The following is a 17,945-nucleotide window of genomic DNA, read 5'->3' as shown; positions in this document are numbered from 1 at the left end:
TGAGACCCACAGACGTGCGGAAGCATGTTCATACGCAACATGTAAAACCAGAGACAGACGCAGACCCACGTCCAGCATCAGACCGGGATGGGGGTACGCACCCCGGCTCCACAGTGTACGCACCTCCTTGTGGCCCCAGCGAAAAGCTTAAATGAATGGGTTGTCCTTGTTGTACAAGTGTCTTCCAAAATGCAGCCCTGGGGTCCACAAAACATACCCCATCCTGCTTCCTTCATCAGACCTCCAGACCCGTAACGAAGCAGAAACCCTCAGAAACAGCACCTCACCAGGTTCGAAGCCCGGCCCTGGCCCGAGACTGTTTGGACGCCGCCATTTCTGCCTTCAGAGCTGCTGCAGCCAACTTTCCGAGGGGGTACTTGACATTGCAAGAGCGGTCCTGGAGACCCTAGGAGACAGCGAAGGCCGAAACAGAGCGACTCGAGGACCTCTGATGGATAAGGCCCTTGACAGCCAGGACAGAGAATTACATGGGGTTTCTTGGAGAGACAAAATAAAAACTGGCCCCCCCAGTCTTCCACCCTTTTCTCCAAGATCTAATTACAGATGTCTTGACATTCCTTCTGCAGAGAGTTTCCTTAAAAAATTTGCCAAGAAGAAACATTTGGAAACTGTGTTTTAGGTATAATCCCATCTGGGAGTCACTCTTGCTTGCTTTGTCGTTAGATGACAGAGTGCTTAATTATAATGAATAGGGATGTACACCGCATTCGGAAAACTAGATTATTGACCCACATAATACACCCCATGCTGACAATGGCCTTTTGGCAAAACATGCGTCTCTGATCTCACATTAATTACTACACAAATATACTTATTGTGGGTACCGAGTTTATGCGACAGAGTCCTCTTGACACATGTTCACAATAAAAACACATTTTTTTCTTCCATTCCCCTGACCCTAAGGGGGGGAAAGAAAAAGATGAACATTTTTCAAGATGCTGTTTTAATGGCATGAAAACTGTCTGCTGAGTGTTCACTCTGCTTTTGTTCTTTTTCTTTTCTCCTTTTATTAAAAAGCCTTTTAAACCAAGCATTCCTGGCTTGTAATTCCTTTCTTTGCTTTCGCTTTTATGCCGAGGGAGAGACAGATTAGATTAGATTAAAGACCGAGAGACACCTCGTGAAATACATTCCATCTCGAGGCAATTTGGTTCATAGTCAGTTTGTATCTGTGTACGTGCATGTGTGCATGTGTGTGTGTGTGTATGTGTGTGTGTGTGTTTCTTCTCGTGGCTAACTGATGGTCTTTTTACAAATACTGGGTTCTGGTTTCTAGGAATGCATTTGTTCCTCTAGCTTTTTCCCCTTCAGAAGTCTGCAGCCTTTGATTGTGGCCTGACTTTTAGGGGTCTGTGGCATTTTGAGGGGAGATAGTAAATCTCTGTATTAACCTCGTCCCTTTAACTTTTCACAATTTCTCAAAACTTTTTTCCAAAAGCAGCGGCAGTTTCTTCACAAAGGGCAGATGAAAGACACAGTTTCTTTCAAAGACCCTCTCCCTGCCCCTGCATCGGGCCTCCAGGTTTTTCTGATGATGTCACAGTGGTAACCAAGGCAACACACTGTGACATCACAATCAAAAGGCTACTGACCTTGGCCTGGAATTCAAAGGAAAAGCAGCCCATAAACTTCTAAAGCAGAAAGGAGATAAATATCCTTAGTCATAAAAGAACAAACGAGGTTTGGGGTGGGGGGCTGGAAAAAAAGAGCAGAACTTTTTTTTTTTTTTTAGAAATACAGTAAAATGCTCTGCCAAGTTTTCCAGGAAGTGCCAGTGGCCATTTTGATGACGTGAACTAGGCTTTAAAACAGAAGAAAAATGAATGTGCTGAAGAAGGCTCGTTTACAATATTAGAAATAGTCAGGTGAAGCTTTCCCCCAAACCATAATCCATAAAATGAATCAGAGCAGAGTAAAGCAATAAGCAAACAACCGTTTCTGAGTGCCAGGGGGAATTCGCTGCTAGGAGAAAGGGAGAAAGCCAGGGAAGGGATTTATCAAAAAGGGAAAGTGCTCAAAGCAACAGGGCCTCCTGGACTGGATCCTGGAACAGAAAAATGGGTGAAATCTGAATAAAATCAGGAGTTTAGTTCATTATACCGTCGCTTTCTTCATTTTGGGGAACATCCCATGGTAAGGCAAGATGGTAACGTTAGGGGAAACTGGGTGAAGAGTAAACAGGGATGGGACTTCCCTGGCGGTGCAGTGGTTAAGACTCTGCGCTTCCACTGCAGGGGGCATGGGTTCGATCCCTGGTCAGGGAATTAAGATCCTGCATGCCTCATGGTGCAGCCAACAACAACAGCAAAAAAGAGTAAAGGGGGATTCTTGTACCATCCTTGCAACTTGTCTGCCAATCTAAAATTATCACAAAATAAAAAATTTCCTTTTTGAAAAAGGAGAAAGTGGGGCCTTGTGTTTCAGCATGTGTCTTGGGAAGTCTTCCATTTTTTGGTTTGGAAATTCTGCTCATCCCTAAAGGGTTTGCAGCCCACGTACCAAGGTATTGGACTTCCACGATGGTGAGGAACATGTGACATGCAGGTAGTTTGCTAGACTCACAGGAAAGAGAAAAAGGCTGGAGTTGCCTCTGAACAACTTTAAAAAAGGAAAGACAGTCCCCTGGGCCATCCTAAGTTATTCTTGTCTTCAGAGCCTTCCATGGGTCACCTGGTGTAATTTCACAAATATACTTCTTTCTCCAGACATCCTGAGGGTAGGTTGACCGCATGGTGTGAGGAGCTCATCTTCAGAGGCCAGGAGGGGTAGGAGAACAGTACTGAACTGGGAGAGGAGAGATCCTGCCCCTGTTTTCACATGAACTTACATGTGTATTGGGAAACCAGTTCTCTCTCTAGCCTCATTCTCCTTGCCTGCTAAAAGGGAATGTAGGACAGGAGATCACATGTATTTAGACTACATGTCAGGTGCTGGGTTGGATCGATTGGTGGAGACTGGCTGTGGTCCTGTGCTGAGCCTGGGATCAGTGAGAAGGAGTGTTGTGATCCATTAGTAATGTCTGCCATGGTTATGGGAGAGGACAGTGGAGGCACATTTGCCATTCCAGGCTCCTGCATACTTGGGCCTTGGCTTTCTGGGGCCTGCTAGTCCAGATAGACTCTTGTGCCTCCACCGACCTCTGTGTGGGATAGCAGACAGAACAAGTCCCTAGAGTCAGCCAGTAGTGGCTTCTAATCCTGGCTTTCCTTTGTGCACTGAAGGTTGTATGGTCCATAACATTTAATAAATACGAACCACAAGTGTGCCAACCCCTGTGCGTATCCCCTTCCATCTGGAGGCAACAGACAAGTTAACAGGCAATAAAAATGCACTGTGCTAAGTGCTATGATGACAGTTAGGAAGAATGTTCTCAAGGTACTGAGTAGGAAGCCCTGACTTACACCTGAGGGGCAGGACAAGAAGGCTTCCCGGAGGAAGTGGCATCTAAGCTGAATTCTGAAGGTTGAGTAGGTATTATCCTGGGGAAGGGAGCGGGGAGAGATCAAGATGGAATTTGGTTGGGCTCAGATCATGTGGGGAATTTTGAATTTATTCTCAGGGTAAACGGGGAGTGTGACTGAGGAATTTTATGCAAGGGAATTTCATTAGCAAAAAGGAAAAAAACCAAGTCTTTCTGTTTATAGAGATAGATTTGGGGTGGGGGCAAGACTGGAGGTCATTTTTAGAATGGGGAGGGGCCTGGGAACCTGAGGGTGACATCACAGGTGTTCTCAGTTACCTTGACCAGTGACATGTTTTCCTGAGTGTGTACCTCAGCTGTGCAGTGTCCAGATGGAAGTCAGGTCTTTGTTCCACATGAAAACCTTGAGAGATGACTTGGCAGAGAAGAGGGCAGGCAGTGGAGAAGGGGAAATGGTCCGCTCATCTACAGATGAGAGCTTGTCCTTGGCTCATGGTAAGACGAGGCAAAAAAGCAACAACAACAATAAGATAATAATAATAATACCCACACCAGCAAATACTACCACCTGCTTCTTCCACCCTGGACAAAGCCACTTTCATCTCTCTCACCTGGATGACTCAGTGGCCTAAGTCTCCTCCCTGGTCCCCGCCCTGGACATATTCTCCATCTGTTTTGCTCTTATTTTTCAAAATTCCATTTTATTGAGGCAAAATAAGATGCATCTCTCTCAAGTGTACAGTTCAATGAATTTTGATAAATGTATGCAGCCGTGTAACCACAAGTCCAGTCAAGATATAGAACATTCTTCTTCCCTCCAAAGTTCCCTCCAGTCCCTCCCCAGTCACCTGCCCACCTCCACCCATACTTTCTGGCCCCAGGGGACCATTGATCTGCTTTCTGTCACTGTAGAAGAACTCGATCATTTCTAGAGTTTTATATTAATGGAATCATCCAGTGTAGACTCTTTTTTGTTTGGTTTCTTTTGCTCGGGATCATGTTTTTGAGGTCCATTTTTGTTGTTGTATGGATCAAGTTTGGTTCCTTATTATTGATGGGTAGCATTCCATCACATGGGTGTACTACTGTGTATCTGTTCACCTGTGGATGGATATTTGGGTTATGTCCAGTTTTTGACTATTATGAATAATGCTGATATGAACATCAAGTGTAAGTCTTTTTGTGGACATAAGATTCTCTTTGCCTTGGGTAGATATCTAAGAGTTGAATTGTTGAGATGTATGGTAAGTGTATATTTAACTTTCTAACCTAAGGTAAACAATATAAGATAAAACAAAACCAAAGAGCTAAAATTATATAACTTCTAGAAGAAGAGAACTAGGAAGAGAACACTAGGAAATCTTTGTGACCTTGGAATAGGCACAGATTTCTTAGGACACAAAAAGCATAAACCGTAAAATTAAAAAAAAAGATAAAATGGACTTTATCAAGATTTAAAACTTCTGCTCTTTGAAACACCCTGTTGAGAAAATGAAAAGGCAAATCATAGTCTGGGAAAAATATCTGTAAATCATTTATCTGACAAAGGACATGTATCCAGAATATTAAAAGAAATCCTATGACTCACTAATAAGAAGACAAATGACCCAATTTTAAAAGAGGCAAAAGAAGGAGATATATGAACAATCAAAAAGCACATAAAAAAGTACTCAACACCATTAGTCATCAGGAAAATAAAAATGAAAACAGTAACAATATATCACTACACACCCAACACAATGGCTAAAATTTAAAAGACCACCCATGCCAAGTATTGAGAAAGATGTGGAGCAACTGGAATGCCCAGTGGGAACGCAAAATGGTACAGCCACTTTGGAAGAGTCTGACAGATCCTTAAGACAGTTTCTTTTGTAAAAGAGTGAAAAAAGTTCTTAAAACCCTCCAATGGCTCTCCATGGCTCTAAAATAAAATCCAAACTCTGTTTTGTGATCTACAAAGCCTTCTGTCATCTGGCTCTTGACATCCTCCAATCCTGTCCTACATTCCTGTCCTTCAGGTTCACTCCCTTTCTGCCACATTGACCTTTATTTTGGCCTCGAAGCACAGCAAGCTCCTTTGCTGTTCCCTCTGCCTGCATGCTCTTTCCCTGGCCCTTCATATGGTAGTCTTCCTGATCAAATGTTCTCTCCTTAGGAAGACATTCGCTGTGCATTAAATAGGATCCCCCTGCCATTTCCTATCCTTCTACCTTTTTTTATTTACCTCTGAAAATCTCCTATGTACTTGCTCCCCTCTCCCCACTTTTCCAACTAGAAAGAAAGCTCTGAGATGGCGGGGATCTTGTTTCTCTATTCAACACTGTGCCCTGTAACCAAGTTCCTAACACACAGTAGGACCTTTATCAACGTTGAACCCCCTAAGTGTCTTTCACAGGGACAAGGACGATGCAGCTGGTTCCTGGCAGGACTGAGATGTGAATCCAGCTCTGTCTGGCCCTAAAGGCTTAGGTCTACCCCTGCTCAAAGCCCACAGTCAAGATGGTGCTAAATCCTGGAGGGCAGGGCTCAGATTCCAACCTCAGGATCTAGACTCTAGTCAATGAAGGAGAATTTCAGGCATGGAAAAGGCCAGGTCAAGCTCCCAGAATGGGAATAGCCTGAGGGAAAGCCCAGGGTGTGTTGCCCTGGGGCCCAAAGGAGCCCAGCTATGACTTCAGGCATCTGCCTTCCTCCTTGCAGGTCAGCAGGAGAAACAGGGTGAGTTGTTGAAGCCCTCACCCGTTTTCCGTATGAAGAGAGAAGGGTCCTAAGGAGGATTGAGGACTGGGATGGGGTTGAGGATGCGGGGGATGCTGCTTCTGCGTTGAGTTGCTGTTGTCAGGATTTGAGCAAGACCTAGGGTGTCTTTATTCCACAGGCAGGGACCCTGATGCCTGGAGGTGGAGGTGGAGAGGGACGGGCAAATCCTGGGTCGGGCCTCAGGGTTCCTTGGGCAGAATTTCACTAGATTTTGGTGCTGTCTTTTTGACCGTTGTCGAAGTGTGAAGGCAGAAAAGCAGGCAGGGTTGAGGTGGTTGAGAACTTGGGATCAGCCAGATGGAATTTCAGATTTGACTCTGCCACTTACCAGCTGTGACCTTGGGTGAAGGCTTTCCCCCCTCTGAGCCTTACTTTGCTCATCTGTGAAATGGGGATGATGATGCAGCAGTTTATCAGGTGCTGAAGTTCATACCGTGAGGAGATACCTATTGCTTGGGTCAGTATCTAACACTTGGAGAGTACTTAATAAATGGGGCCAATTATGATGATGATGATTGTGGTTGTACCTTCTAGAACTCGAGTGAGGTTAGCAGAGGAGACGGGATTGGAAGAGAACTCAAAGGATGTAAGATGTCAGTGATCTGTTGGTAGCCTGGGAGTCTCTAGAAATCCAATTTCAACATTCAAAGCAGACACCCCCCACCTGGAGACTTCCATCCACTTGAGCATTCTTGGAGGGCCTCCTTGGGTCCCAGGTAATCTAATTTTTGGATGGAGGGTGGGGGCAGCTAAATAGCCATCAAGACAGCACTGAAGACTAAAGACCTGTGTGTGCGTTCAGGATCAGGAGTTCTCTTTTCCATTTCATAACTGAGACTCTGGGCAAGTAGCTGAATTTCTCACTTGATCAAATCTGTCAAAAGCGGGAAGGCTGGGCTTCCCTGGTGGTGCAGTGGTTGAGAGTCCGCCTGCGGATGCAGGGGACACGGGTTCGTGCCCCGGTCCGGGAAGATCCCACATGCCGCGGAGTGGCTGGGCCCGTGAGCCATGGCCGCTGAGCCTGCGTGTCCGGAGCCTGTGCTCCGCAACGGGAGAGGTCACAACAGGGAGAGGCCCGCGTACTGCAAAAAAAAAAAAAAAAAAAAAGCGGGAAGGCTTATCCCTGTCCCACAGAATGGCGGAGACCAGGAAATGCAGAGGGGTGGAGAAAAGCACCCAGCGTGGAGCTGGCACCCGAGACGTCAGAGCAGAGGAAGCACGGGGGCTGCCCCAGCCTGTGCTTTCACTTTGCCTGAGCAGTTGGAGTTCTGAAGCTGCCCGCTTGGCTCCAGAAGAGAGAGATTCCCAGATGTTTTCAGCGCTCTGGACATGCCCGAACTTGCAGGTGCCATTTTGAATTCGAGAGGCCCTTGACTTAAGGGTGTGAGTTCAGGGAAAATGCTTTTGTGCAACTTGTAACCCTATCTAGACCAATGCAGATTTCCTCCCCAGCCCAGGGAGGGGAACAGGAATCCTCTGAAGACCTCACCCACCCTTTATCTCCTCGGCTTGTCCCAATAGTTTGGGAGATAGGCCAGGGAGATACTAATGTCCCCAAGATCCCGGGGAGAGATCAGATGTTGACTTCAAAGAGGCGCCTTCTGACTGGAGGGATGGAGGGTAAGTGATTACAACAACCTTGCAGTGAGGTCCCCTGGCCAGTGGGACTGACAGGTCTTGGGCCTTCATCCAAATGAACCATCCATCAGAGATGGGTCTTTTTGGCTTCATGCAAGTCTCCCAAGATTCTCAGTGAAACAGGGAAAGTGCAGCATTGAAGTTAAGCTCCAACTATGTACCTAACACACGCCCTTTGAGGTAGGGCAAATGATACCCATTCGACAGATGAGGAAATTGAGGCTTACCAAAGGCCACCCGGCTGTTAAGATAAGCAAGCAGGGATTGGCCCCTTCTATTCCAGCTGACACTTCCTCCTCCCACTCCTTTTTTCACTACCTTGTATTTAGCACCTGCTATGTGGTTATACTGGGGGGACGGGCACCCAAGACCTCTCTGACCTGTTTACATCACCTTGCCCTTGTCCTCTGGATTCCAGCTACCCCGCCTTCTTTCCCTTTTTTGAAAAAAAGTCCTGTTCTCTCCTCGCTGCCTTTGCTTAGGAGACCCCTTCCTACCCAGTTTGGGCTTATCTTTCAGATTTGCACATGAAAGGAAGTCCTCCCTGACCCCAGGAGAAATTCTCATTCCTACTCTCGGGCCCACTACACGCCCTGTCCTTCTCCATTGTGAAATTTATCACCTCTTGGAAACATGCTTGTGGGATTCTTTTGATTAAGGCCTGTAGACCATGCCAGAAGACTTTAAGCCCCGTGAACTGAACGTAGAGAGCCCATATGTCTTGTCCATGGTTGGATCCAAACACAATTGGAAGGGTTGGGAAGTAACCCAAGAAGACCCCAGTCAGGGGAAAGAATCAAGGACCACACAGGTGAGGAGGAAGATAGAAGAACCCAGAGAGGTCAGTTGCCTTCAAGATGCCCTAGAAGGAGCCCTTTTCATGCCTCCTGTCCCAGCTCCTCAGATTCCAGGCAAAGGTGAAGGGCCAGATGTCCTCCAGGGCTCCCAGTACCAAGCCAATATGTATTTTGAATGCCATGTGTTTATGTTTTCCCCTTTGAAGACTGCCTGGGAAAGGCTAGCAGTCATTTAAGTAACAAACACTTTGCTTTCTCTTCTCTTGCCAAAAGCCATCTTTAATCACCCCACCAAGTAATGGGCTCAGAATAGCATAATGGAAACAAAGTACTTAAAATACTTTCTTTGGTGGATAAACACAGGGAGGGAAAAAAAAAATCTTACAGGCTCAGCACCATCCTCTTCACTGTATACACAGCTAGGGGACGTGGAAGAAAGAAAAAATCCTTCCCAAACAAACAGGTAATTGTAAATAACCAGAACATGCATATTTTTAATGGTAGGGTGGTCAGTCCTCCAGTCTGAGGAGGATGTCTTAGTATCTGCTGGATTTCCCCTCTCCTTTTTAAAAAACCCTGTCACCAAGAGACAAAAATGTAGGTCTGACATAACCAACCAGTGGGAGGGAGTTCACAAAGAGATTTCGAGCAGCATCTTTCTCAAATCTCTTTAGATATGGGGATAACAAGGGACGGAGATGGGTGGTGTCGGGTGGAGGTCTCTGTGAATCTGAATGTTTTACTTGTGTTCAGAGGAGGAAATTTGTGCCGATGTCCACTTGGGCTAAAGCCAAAGCTGGAAAGAAAGTGGCAAAGCTCTGGGTTATGGAATCCAGGATGCAGACTCCTCAGGAATGCCGAGTTTGGTATTAGAGGAAAACAGATCTTTATGCTGTGAAGATAGACTCTTGAAATGGCTACATCCTCCAAGCAGCCGTTCTGGGTTTCTGCAGCTGGTTGGAATCCATCTCTCTCTACCATGAGATGAACAAGACAAGAACTGGAGGCTTCTAAAGCTTAAAAACCGTATTATCTTGGCCAAGTTACTTATTCTCTCTGAACTTTAGTTTTCCCATCTGTAACATGGGGACAAAAATACCTCCTTTGTGAGTATTCCTAGGCATAGAATTAAAGAATTAAATAGTCTGTGGGCCACTTCCTCACTTGGAGCACTTAACCTGGTCTGCCCAGACCTCAGAATTCCCCATGTATGTCTCAGGGTCTCCTTGAAGTGGGAGGGAGCAGGGGAGGGAGACATGGGCACGGAACTAGCATGTTTTTCGTGGGCTGTTGTCTTCTGGCCACTGTGTTAAACCCTGTAATGTACATTGTCTCCTGTGTTCCTCACAATAAAAGCATTTTTAAGGAGGTGAAATTATCTCCACTTTTCAGATGAGGCAACCAAGTTTCAGAGTGCTTGAGTAACTTGGCCAAGGTCACACAGGAAGTGACTGGGCTCTGCGGGGAACACACTCCATTCCCCACTTCCTCATCCCCTCGTGTCTGATACAATGCCTGGCACATAGTACGTGCTCAGTACACACATGTAGCAACAACTGACGTGCCCCTCCCTTCTTGAATGCCCATTCACTGACTGATTATCTATGAATAATTGCAAATGTTCTTGACATTTTTCCCCCATATGTTGAACTTGATCATATGATATGGACTAGTTAACCTTGGAGAAAACTAACATTTTTCAGCACTTATTAAAAAAAATGCTGTGTTAAGGTCAATAGATATAGCCTGTGTATAAGAGGAAACAGAAGAAAGGTGTTTGATATGGGGGTTAAGGTCATCTTTGCAACTGAAAGGCAGTTTATTAACATAGACCAGGGACTTTCCTGGTGGTCCAGTGGTTAGGGCTCTGCTCTTTCACTGCTGGGGCCTGGGTTCAATCCCTGGTGGGGGAACTAAGATCCTGGAAGCCACGTGGCACAGCCAAAAAAAACCACAAAAAAAAAGAAAAACAAAAAAACAACCCAAAAACCCAAAAAAACACAGACCATGATGTACCAGAGCCGCTCAAGTTTGGAAGCCCAGTAGTAATGCTGGTCAGCCCATTTGATCCTGGTAGACTGGGGGCTGGGGGCACCAGGTGTCATTGGAAGTTTGACGATGGAGAAGAGTCTGATGTCCTTGGATGTGTGGGCACCTGGGTCTTTTTTTTCTTAAAATTAATTAATTTATTTATTTTTGGCTGCGTTGGGTCTTTGTTGCTACACGAGGGCTTTCTCTAGTTGCGGCGAGCGGGGGCTACTCTTCGTTGTGATGCACGGGCTTCTCGTTGCGGTGGCTTCTCTTGTTGCAGAGCACAGGCTCTAGGCGTGCGGGCTTCAGTAGTTGTGGCACATGGGCTTAGTAGTTGTGGCTCGCGGACTCTAGAGTGCTGGCTCAGTGGTTGTGGCCCCCCGGCTACTGCACCACCAGGGAAGTCCAGCACCTGGGTCTTTCCGTCTGCAGTTAGGGTAGTCCTGGCGACCTGCTCACACCTTCTCTCCCCTGTGACTCCCTCTTCTAGACCCTCCCTGCCCTGTGGCAAGGTGGAAAGATTCTGGGCTTTGGAACTGAAGAGCTAGGTTGGATTTTTCCAGCCCTGACCCTTGTCTTTGGGTAAATCAATCTTTCAAACTCTGATTTTTCTCACTTGTCAAAATAGCCATAGGCTGTTTGACAGCATGGGAGTCAATGGTTTAGCTCTGGGCCAGCACTTACCAAATACTCAGTTAAGATTACCATTGGTAGTGTCAGCATCACATGTATTCATTCACGTGTTTATTAAATGAGTATTGAAGGAACATCTACCAGGTGCCATTCTAGGTGCCAACATACCACAAGGAACAAAGCAAAGTGGCTATATTGCTGGGGGGGGGAGCGGGGATAGGCAATAAACAAATGAATATTGTACCAGCAGGTGATAAAAACCTAAAATAAGTAAAGGGATGGAGAGTGATGGGAGGAAGCGCTGTTTCATATAGAGTGGTCAGGAGGTGACACGCGGGCAGAGACTGCAGAAGTCAGGGAATCGAGCTTGTGAAATGGGGGAACAGTGTTCCAGGCAGAACGAACAGAAGAGCAAAGGCTCTGACACCAGCACAAGGTTGGTATGTTGGAGGATGTACAAGGAGGCTGCCATGACTGGAAGTAAGGTGGTCGAGAGGCTTCAATCATCGTTGAAGATTGTTTAGACGGTGGCAGGAAATGAGGCCAGAGAGTTAGGGGTCAAAAGGAGCCCAGATCCTGTAGACCCTGCTAGGGCAAGTGCTGTGGCTTTGCATCTGACTAAAACAGGGAAGCTATTTTAAAAAGGAGTGACAGGGCTTCCCTGGTGGCGCAGTGGTTGAGAGTCCGCCTGCCGATGCAGGGGACACGGGTTCGTGCCCCGGTCCGGGAAGATCCCACATGCCGCGGGGCGGCTGGGCCCGTGAGCCATGGCCGCTGAGCCTGTGCGTCCGGAGCCTGTGCTCTGCAACGGCAGAGGCCACAACAGTGAGGGGCCTGCGTACCGCAAAAGAAAAAAAAAAAAAAGGAGTGACATATCTCCCTTTCTACTCCCCTTCCCCACCCCACCCCGTTTTTAAAATTTATTTTTTATTAAAAACATTTTTTTTGGCCACACTGCTGCAGTTTGTGGGATCTCAGCTCCCCTACCAGGGATCAAACCCAGGCCCTCGGCAGCGAAAGCTCGGAGTTCTAACCACTGGACCACCAGGGAATTTCACCCCCCCTTTTTTTTTTTTTTTTGCGGTACGAGAGCCTCTCACTGTTGTGGCCTCTCCCGTTGCGGAGCACAGCCTCCGGACGTGCAGGCTCAGCGGCCATGGCTCACGGGCTCAGCCGCTCCGCGGCATGTGGGATCGATCTTCCTGGACCCGGGCACGAACCCGTGTTCCCTGCATCAGCAGGCGGACTCTCAACTACTGTGCCACCAGGGAAGCCCTCCCCCATTTTTTATTATGAAAAATTTCAAGCATATAGAGAAGTTGAAAAATTATGTGGAGAGTACCCATGTACCCACCGAGTGGATTCTACACTTCACATTTTCCTCTGTTTGCTTCATCACGTCTAGTCCTGTATTCATCCCTCTATCCATCTATCAATTCATCTTTTTGTTTTGTTGCATTTCAAAAATAACTTGCAGACATCCTGTGACCTCATCCCCAAACATTTAGGCATGCATATCACTAAGCAGAGTTCAATATTTGTTTTTAAAGAGAAAATTTACATACAGTGAAATGCACAAATCTTAAGCTTGTCATTCTTTGAATTTTGACAATTTTTGACATACCTGTGCAGCCCTAACCCCTATCAAGCTAGAGAGTATTAACACTGTACCTCTCCCTCCTGCCCTGCCCCCAGGCAACCACTGTTCTTATTTTTCTCACCATATGTGAGTTTTGCCTATTCCAGAACTTTATATAAATGGAATCATGCAGTATGTAGTCTTGTGTAAGGCTTCTTTCACTCAGCATAATGTATTTGAAATTCACCCATGCTCTAAATTGGACCAGTACTTTTTTTTGTTTGTTTATTGTGAGGTAGTATTTCTTTGTCTGGATAAGCAGTTTATCCTTTCTCCTGTGGACACCAGGGCAGCTGCCTTACATTTTTAAAAGATCCCTCTGGGGGCTTCCCTGGTGGCGTAATGGTTGAGAGTCCGCCTGCCGATGCAGGGGACACGGGTTCGTTTCCTGGTCCACATGCCGCGGAGCGGCTGGACCCATGAGCCATGGCCACTGAGCCTGCGCGTCCGGAGCCTGTGCTCCGCAAAGGGAGAGGCCACAACAGTGAGAGGCCCACCTACCGCAAAAAAAAAAGATCCCTCTGGGGAGTAAGTCCAGTACTTAAGTCCAGTACTTCCCTAAGTCCCTGGGAACTTAGGGCTTTCACTGCCGCGGCCCCAGGTTCAGTCCCTGGTCTGGGAACCAGAGATCCTGCAAGCCATGTGGCACCCCCACCCACCCAACAAATAAATAAAAAGATTCCTCTGGCTGCAGGGTAGAGAACAGACTCTTGGGCCAAAAGGCAGAAGCAGTAGTCCAGTTAGGAGGCCACTGCTATTGTTCAGGTAAGAGATAATAATTTGACGGTGGCATTGTTTGGATCACCACGTTAAGCTTTTTATACACAGTATGTCCATTAACAAACATCTTCGGGGCTTAGAAAACTCCCTTCCCCCACGAGATAACCCATTCCTTCTTAAGGAAAGACATGATTGTTCCGCTTTCCTTTCATATTCAGTCATGTTAGTCACTTTAGTCAAAGGTTTTCTAAATCTTCTCAGTTACAAATTTGCAAAGAGGAACTTGGTGACTGGACTCTATCAGTTAAGTCCCGGGGAAGGGAGGATGAATTACAGAAGCTCCTCACAGCCTAGGTCAAATGGGAAATGCCAAGAGAGAGATTGGAAGCTCTAAGTAGCGTTCCATCAAGAGGATTGGGGTTGGGGTGGGGTTCGATGGAAAGTTCTAATAATAAAAAACAGCTCATGGCTTTGAATACTTACTACAAGCCAGGCACTGCGTTCAGCACTGCGTTGCCATACATTTTCTAACATCAGAGGCATGAGTTAGGCATGCTCCCATTTTATAGAGGAAAGCAAGTATTTAAGCCCATTGCATCTGATTTCAGAGCACTCACCGCTGTAGCGCAAGAGACACTTTAGCTGTAGCACTCACCGCTGTAGCACAAGAGACACTTTCCTTTCCACTGGAAAAGATGGATGGAATAGATGCAAGGGAGCAAATTGATTTTCTTTCCTTCCCAGTAAAATGGACCCCACATTGGTCAGTATGTTTTCTGAAGTCACCATTGAAAAGGATACCATTCAAAATGGTGATGTGAGCTCCAAGTGGGGCTCAGGGGTCCGACTTTGCCTGGGACTTTCCCTGTTTTAGCCCTGAAAGTCCCAGACACACTGGGATGATCAGTTATCTTACTCATGAAGGATGGTCAATGTCCATGTAGAACATTTCCATTTGTGATCTGGATTGAGTAATGAACTCTTAATTTACTCTAGGGTGGTGAGTTTACCCACCCTGGTTACTCCTTTAGTTGTGCCCTGCTCAGCCTGAGGACAGCCTGTTTGGATAAGATCCACTGGATAGACAATCTTAGCAACTTGGATTGTTGATTAGCTGGTATTTGACAACAGGCTGGCAGATACGTGTGCTTTTCGCTAGAGGGCTGGGGACCGTTCAGTGTTTCTTCAAAATTAGCTCTAAGCTTTGAGTTCCTGAAAGTATTTTTTCTCTTCTTTACATAGAACAGTGTCTCTCCATCACAGCTTTGCCTTCCTGACTCCATTGCCAAGGGCTGCATTAAGATCACATCCTTTTGAATTTGGGTAAGGACATTGGCTTGCTAAATGTTCTGGAGCTTTCAAAATCTCAGCCCTTTAATTCTTCTCACCTACTAAGTAGATCATCAAAGAGAACTATTAAATGCATCCAATCTCTACATGCTTCTAATGAAGACTCTAAATAATACAACCGTACCCTGGCAGTCTGATTTCAGAGCCTGCTAGATCAAGCATTCTGCACAAGGATGATGACAGGAGACATGTAGGGACACCATAGGTCCATGAGCACAACTTAAAGGAAAAAAAAAAGATTTCTAACTTGTGTTAGATAAACTAAAGGTAGGGGAATAGCTTAGACTAACTCTTCTTAGGGTGGAAGTTTTTAGGTGCTCACCCCTTGTCTCTTGTGCCTAAAACTGTCTTTCTTTCTTTCTTTCTTTTTTTTTTGCGGTACGCGGGCCCCTCACTGTTGTGGCCTCTCCCGTTGCAGAGCACAGGCTCCAGACGCACAGGCTCAGCTGCCATGGCTCATGGGCCCAGCCGCTCTGCAGCATGTGGGATCTTCCCGGACCAGGGCACGAACCCGTGTCCCCTGCATTGGCAGGCGGACTCCCAACCACTGCGCCACCAGGGAAGACCTGTCTTTCTTTCTAATCCTATTTCTTGAACAGTTCTTGGAGCTGTTGACCTGTCTCCATTCTCTTCCCAGTGTCTTCGATCTGGCCATCCCCCTCTCTTTTCTAGATTTCCACAGGAGCCTTCTGTCAACTGTTTCCACTCTTCCCTCCCTCCATCCATTCTTTACCCCGCAGCCTGCGTGATCTTCTGAAATGCAACTCTGATCATCACTGTCCTGCTCTCCGCCCTTCCATGGCTTCCATGTGTGCCTAGTGTGATGCTCGAATCCTTCCAGATCTGGCCCACGTCTCCCTCTCCAAGCTCATTCTCTTGCCACTGGCTTGGAAAATATTTTCAAGAGTTCCTCAGCTATCTCTTCCTTGCATCTAATTGATCCAAGTTCCTCTGACTCAGTTTCAGGTTTTCCGCTCTTGAATGCCCCATCCATTCAAGGATGTGTGATTTCAGTGTGTTGATTACATCTCTGGGCTTTGCTGTCCCTTGTCCCTCTGAGGCTGGTGCCCTAGTGTTACCCTGAAAGGCAGAAAGGAGTGCCACACCTTAAGGTATGTGGGTGAGATGACCTGAGCACCAGCATGGTGGAGTGCCATCAAGATATCCAGCCAATGGGACTTCCCTGGGGATCCAGTGGTTAAGACTCCATGCTCCCAACGCAGGGGGAGTGGATTCGATCCCTGGGCAGGGAACTAAGATCCCGCATGGCCAAAAACCAGAAAACAAAACCCATATATAAAATATAGCTCATGGGGTTATAGGTCCCACCAGATAGCTCTACAATCGATTAAGCTTCAAAAAAAAAATAAACAAAACAGCAACAAAAAAGATATCCAGCCGAGAAGCGCCCGATGCTGATCTTGCATTAGTGGGGCTCCACTGATGTTAGTGGAAATCCTAGGAACCAGCTCACCACTAAATTAGGTTCTTCAGACCCAAGGAAGCGCCCAGGTTTATCCTTGAAACTGTGCCCTTCTCTTACCCATTGACCATAGATTTCATCCGTTTTTTGCCCACCACTGGCTAATATCAGTTCAACCACAGACCACGTGGGACACCAAATCACAGCCTTCCTTTCTCTGCCTAACTGATCTTGGCCTCCTGCATCGGCCACTAGAAAAAGGAGTAGATATGGGGTCTTTGCTGAAGTCAGCATCCAGGTGGGACCCACAGGGCCTGATCATTAGACCTTATACTGTATCCTGCGACCTATGTGGAGCCTCTGGAAGCTGTCCGGTGGACTTTCCTGGTCCATGCAGACTCAGGTCCTTTCCAACTTGCGTGGAAGGAAGAAGAACAAGAGAGAAAACAGGAGCAAATCTCACAAAGACGGTAACAAAAACAAAATGGCTTGGAGAGAAAAGAAGGCAAAAAAAAAAAAAGTGGAACAGAACTCACAGCAATCTCAGCCTATGCTGTCACTGAGCAGAAACTCAATTTATTTAGTTTCTACTTGGAAATGTAGCACAGTTTTTGACAGATGTGCTAAGCATCCTGTCATTAGGGCTGAACGAAATGTCTCAATATGATTGGGAAAATTACAATTTTAATATCTTCTTTCCTCCTTTAATCCTTTTGCATATTTTCCACTACACGAGTCTCTGGCTGCTCACAGCTGAATATAAATGAATTCCACAGATCTTCACTTCCTCCTCTATTTTATATGAGTGGGTTATTTGGGCTGGACTCGTGTTTGTGAGTGTGTATGTGTATGTGTGTGGGGGTATGTGTGTGTGTATTTGATCTTTGAAAGGAAAAAAAAAAGGCAAAGCATCAAATAACTGAGGAAGAAAGAGGACAGTGAAAGACAAGAGAATCCCATCTAGAAGCCAGGAACTAGGATATTTATGGGCATTGAGAGCTGAGAATTTTTCAAAGTAACAATATTTACTGTATTATTATTACTGTTTTTGTGACAGACTTCCTATTATTTTTGCTTTTTTTCTAACCTTTATAAATCTGTAGGCTGAAACTTGTTTTCTGTCCACTTTACAGATGAGGAAACTGATGCTCAGTGAGATTACCTTTGCCCAAGTTCTGGAAAGTGATGGAGGCAGCTTCCAGATGCAGGTATGTATGACCCAGATCTGTGCATTGAACTATGTACAACTATGCCACTGTGAACCAGCAGGACATATAGGGTGGGCATCGACAGTTTTTCCTGCTTTTCCATTTGTGTAAATGACCCTGATTTTTCCTTTGGAAACTGCCCCTCCTCTGTTCTGTGTCCAGACAATTCAGGTGAAGCTGACCCACATCCCCAAGGTCCAGGGGTGGGCGCGTGACCAAGGCCTGACCAATCTGAGCATTCTGACTCCTGGCCAGAGTGATTGGCTCATGGGTGACCATGTGACCGACCTAAACCAGGAAGGAC

At 46.3% G+C, this 17,945-nt stretch overlaps 1 long non-coding RNA gene across 1 annotated transcript in view; it reads left to right on the top strand.

The window, feature by feature from the left end:
* LOC308627151 overlaps positions 1 to 17,642 on the top strand; it is a 42,828-nt gene extending 25,186 nt beyond the window's left edge. The window contains exon 3 of the long non-coding RNA XR_014017360.1: positions 17,567 to 17,642. This is a non-coding gene — a long non-coding RNA (uncharacterized lncRNA). The remainder of the gene's footprint in view (positions 1 to 17,566) is intronic.
* The last annotated feature ends 303 nt before the right edge of the window (positions 17,643 to 17,945 follow it).

Source organism: Mesoplodon bidens, assembly GCF_964165515.1.
Source record: "Mesoplodon bidens genome assembly, chromosome: 13".
NCBI classification, from domain to species: domain Eukaryota; kingdom Metazoa; phylum Chordata; class Mammalia; order Artiodactyla; family Ziphiidae; genus Mesoplodon; species Mesoplodon bidens.
The sequence above is the reverse complement of the archived record's forward strand: the minus strand, read 5'-3'. Positions and strand labels throughout refer to the sequence as shown.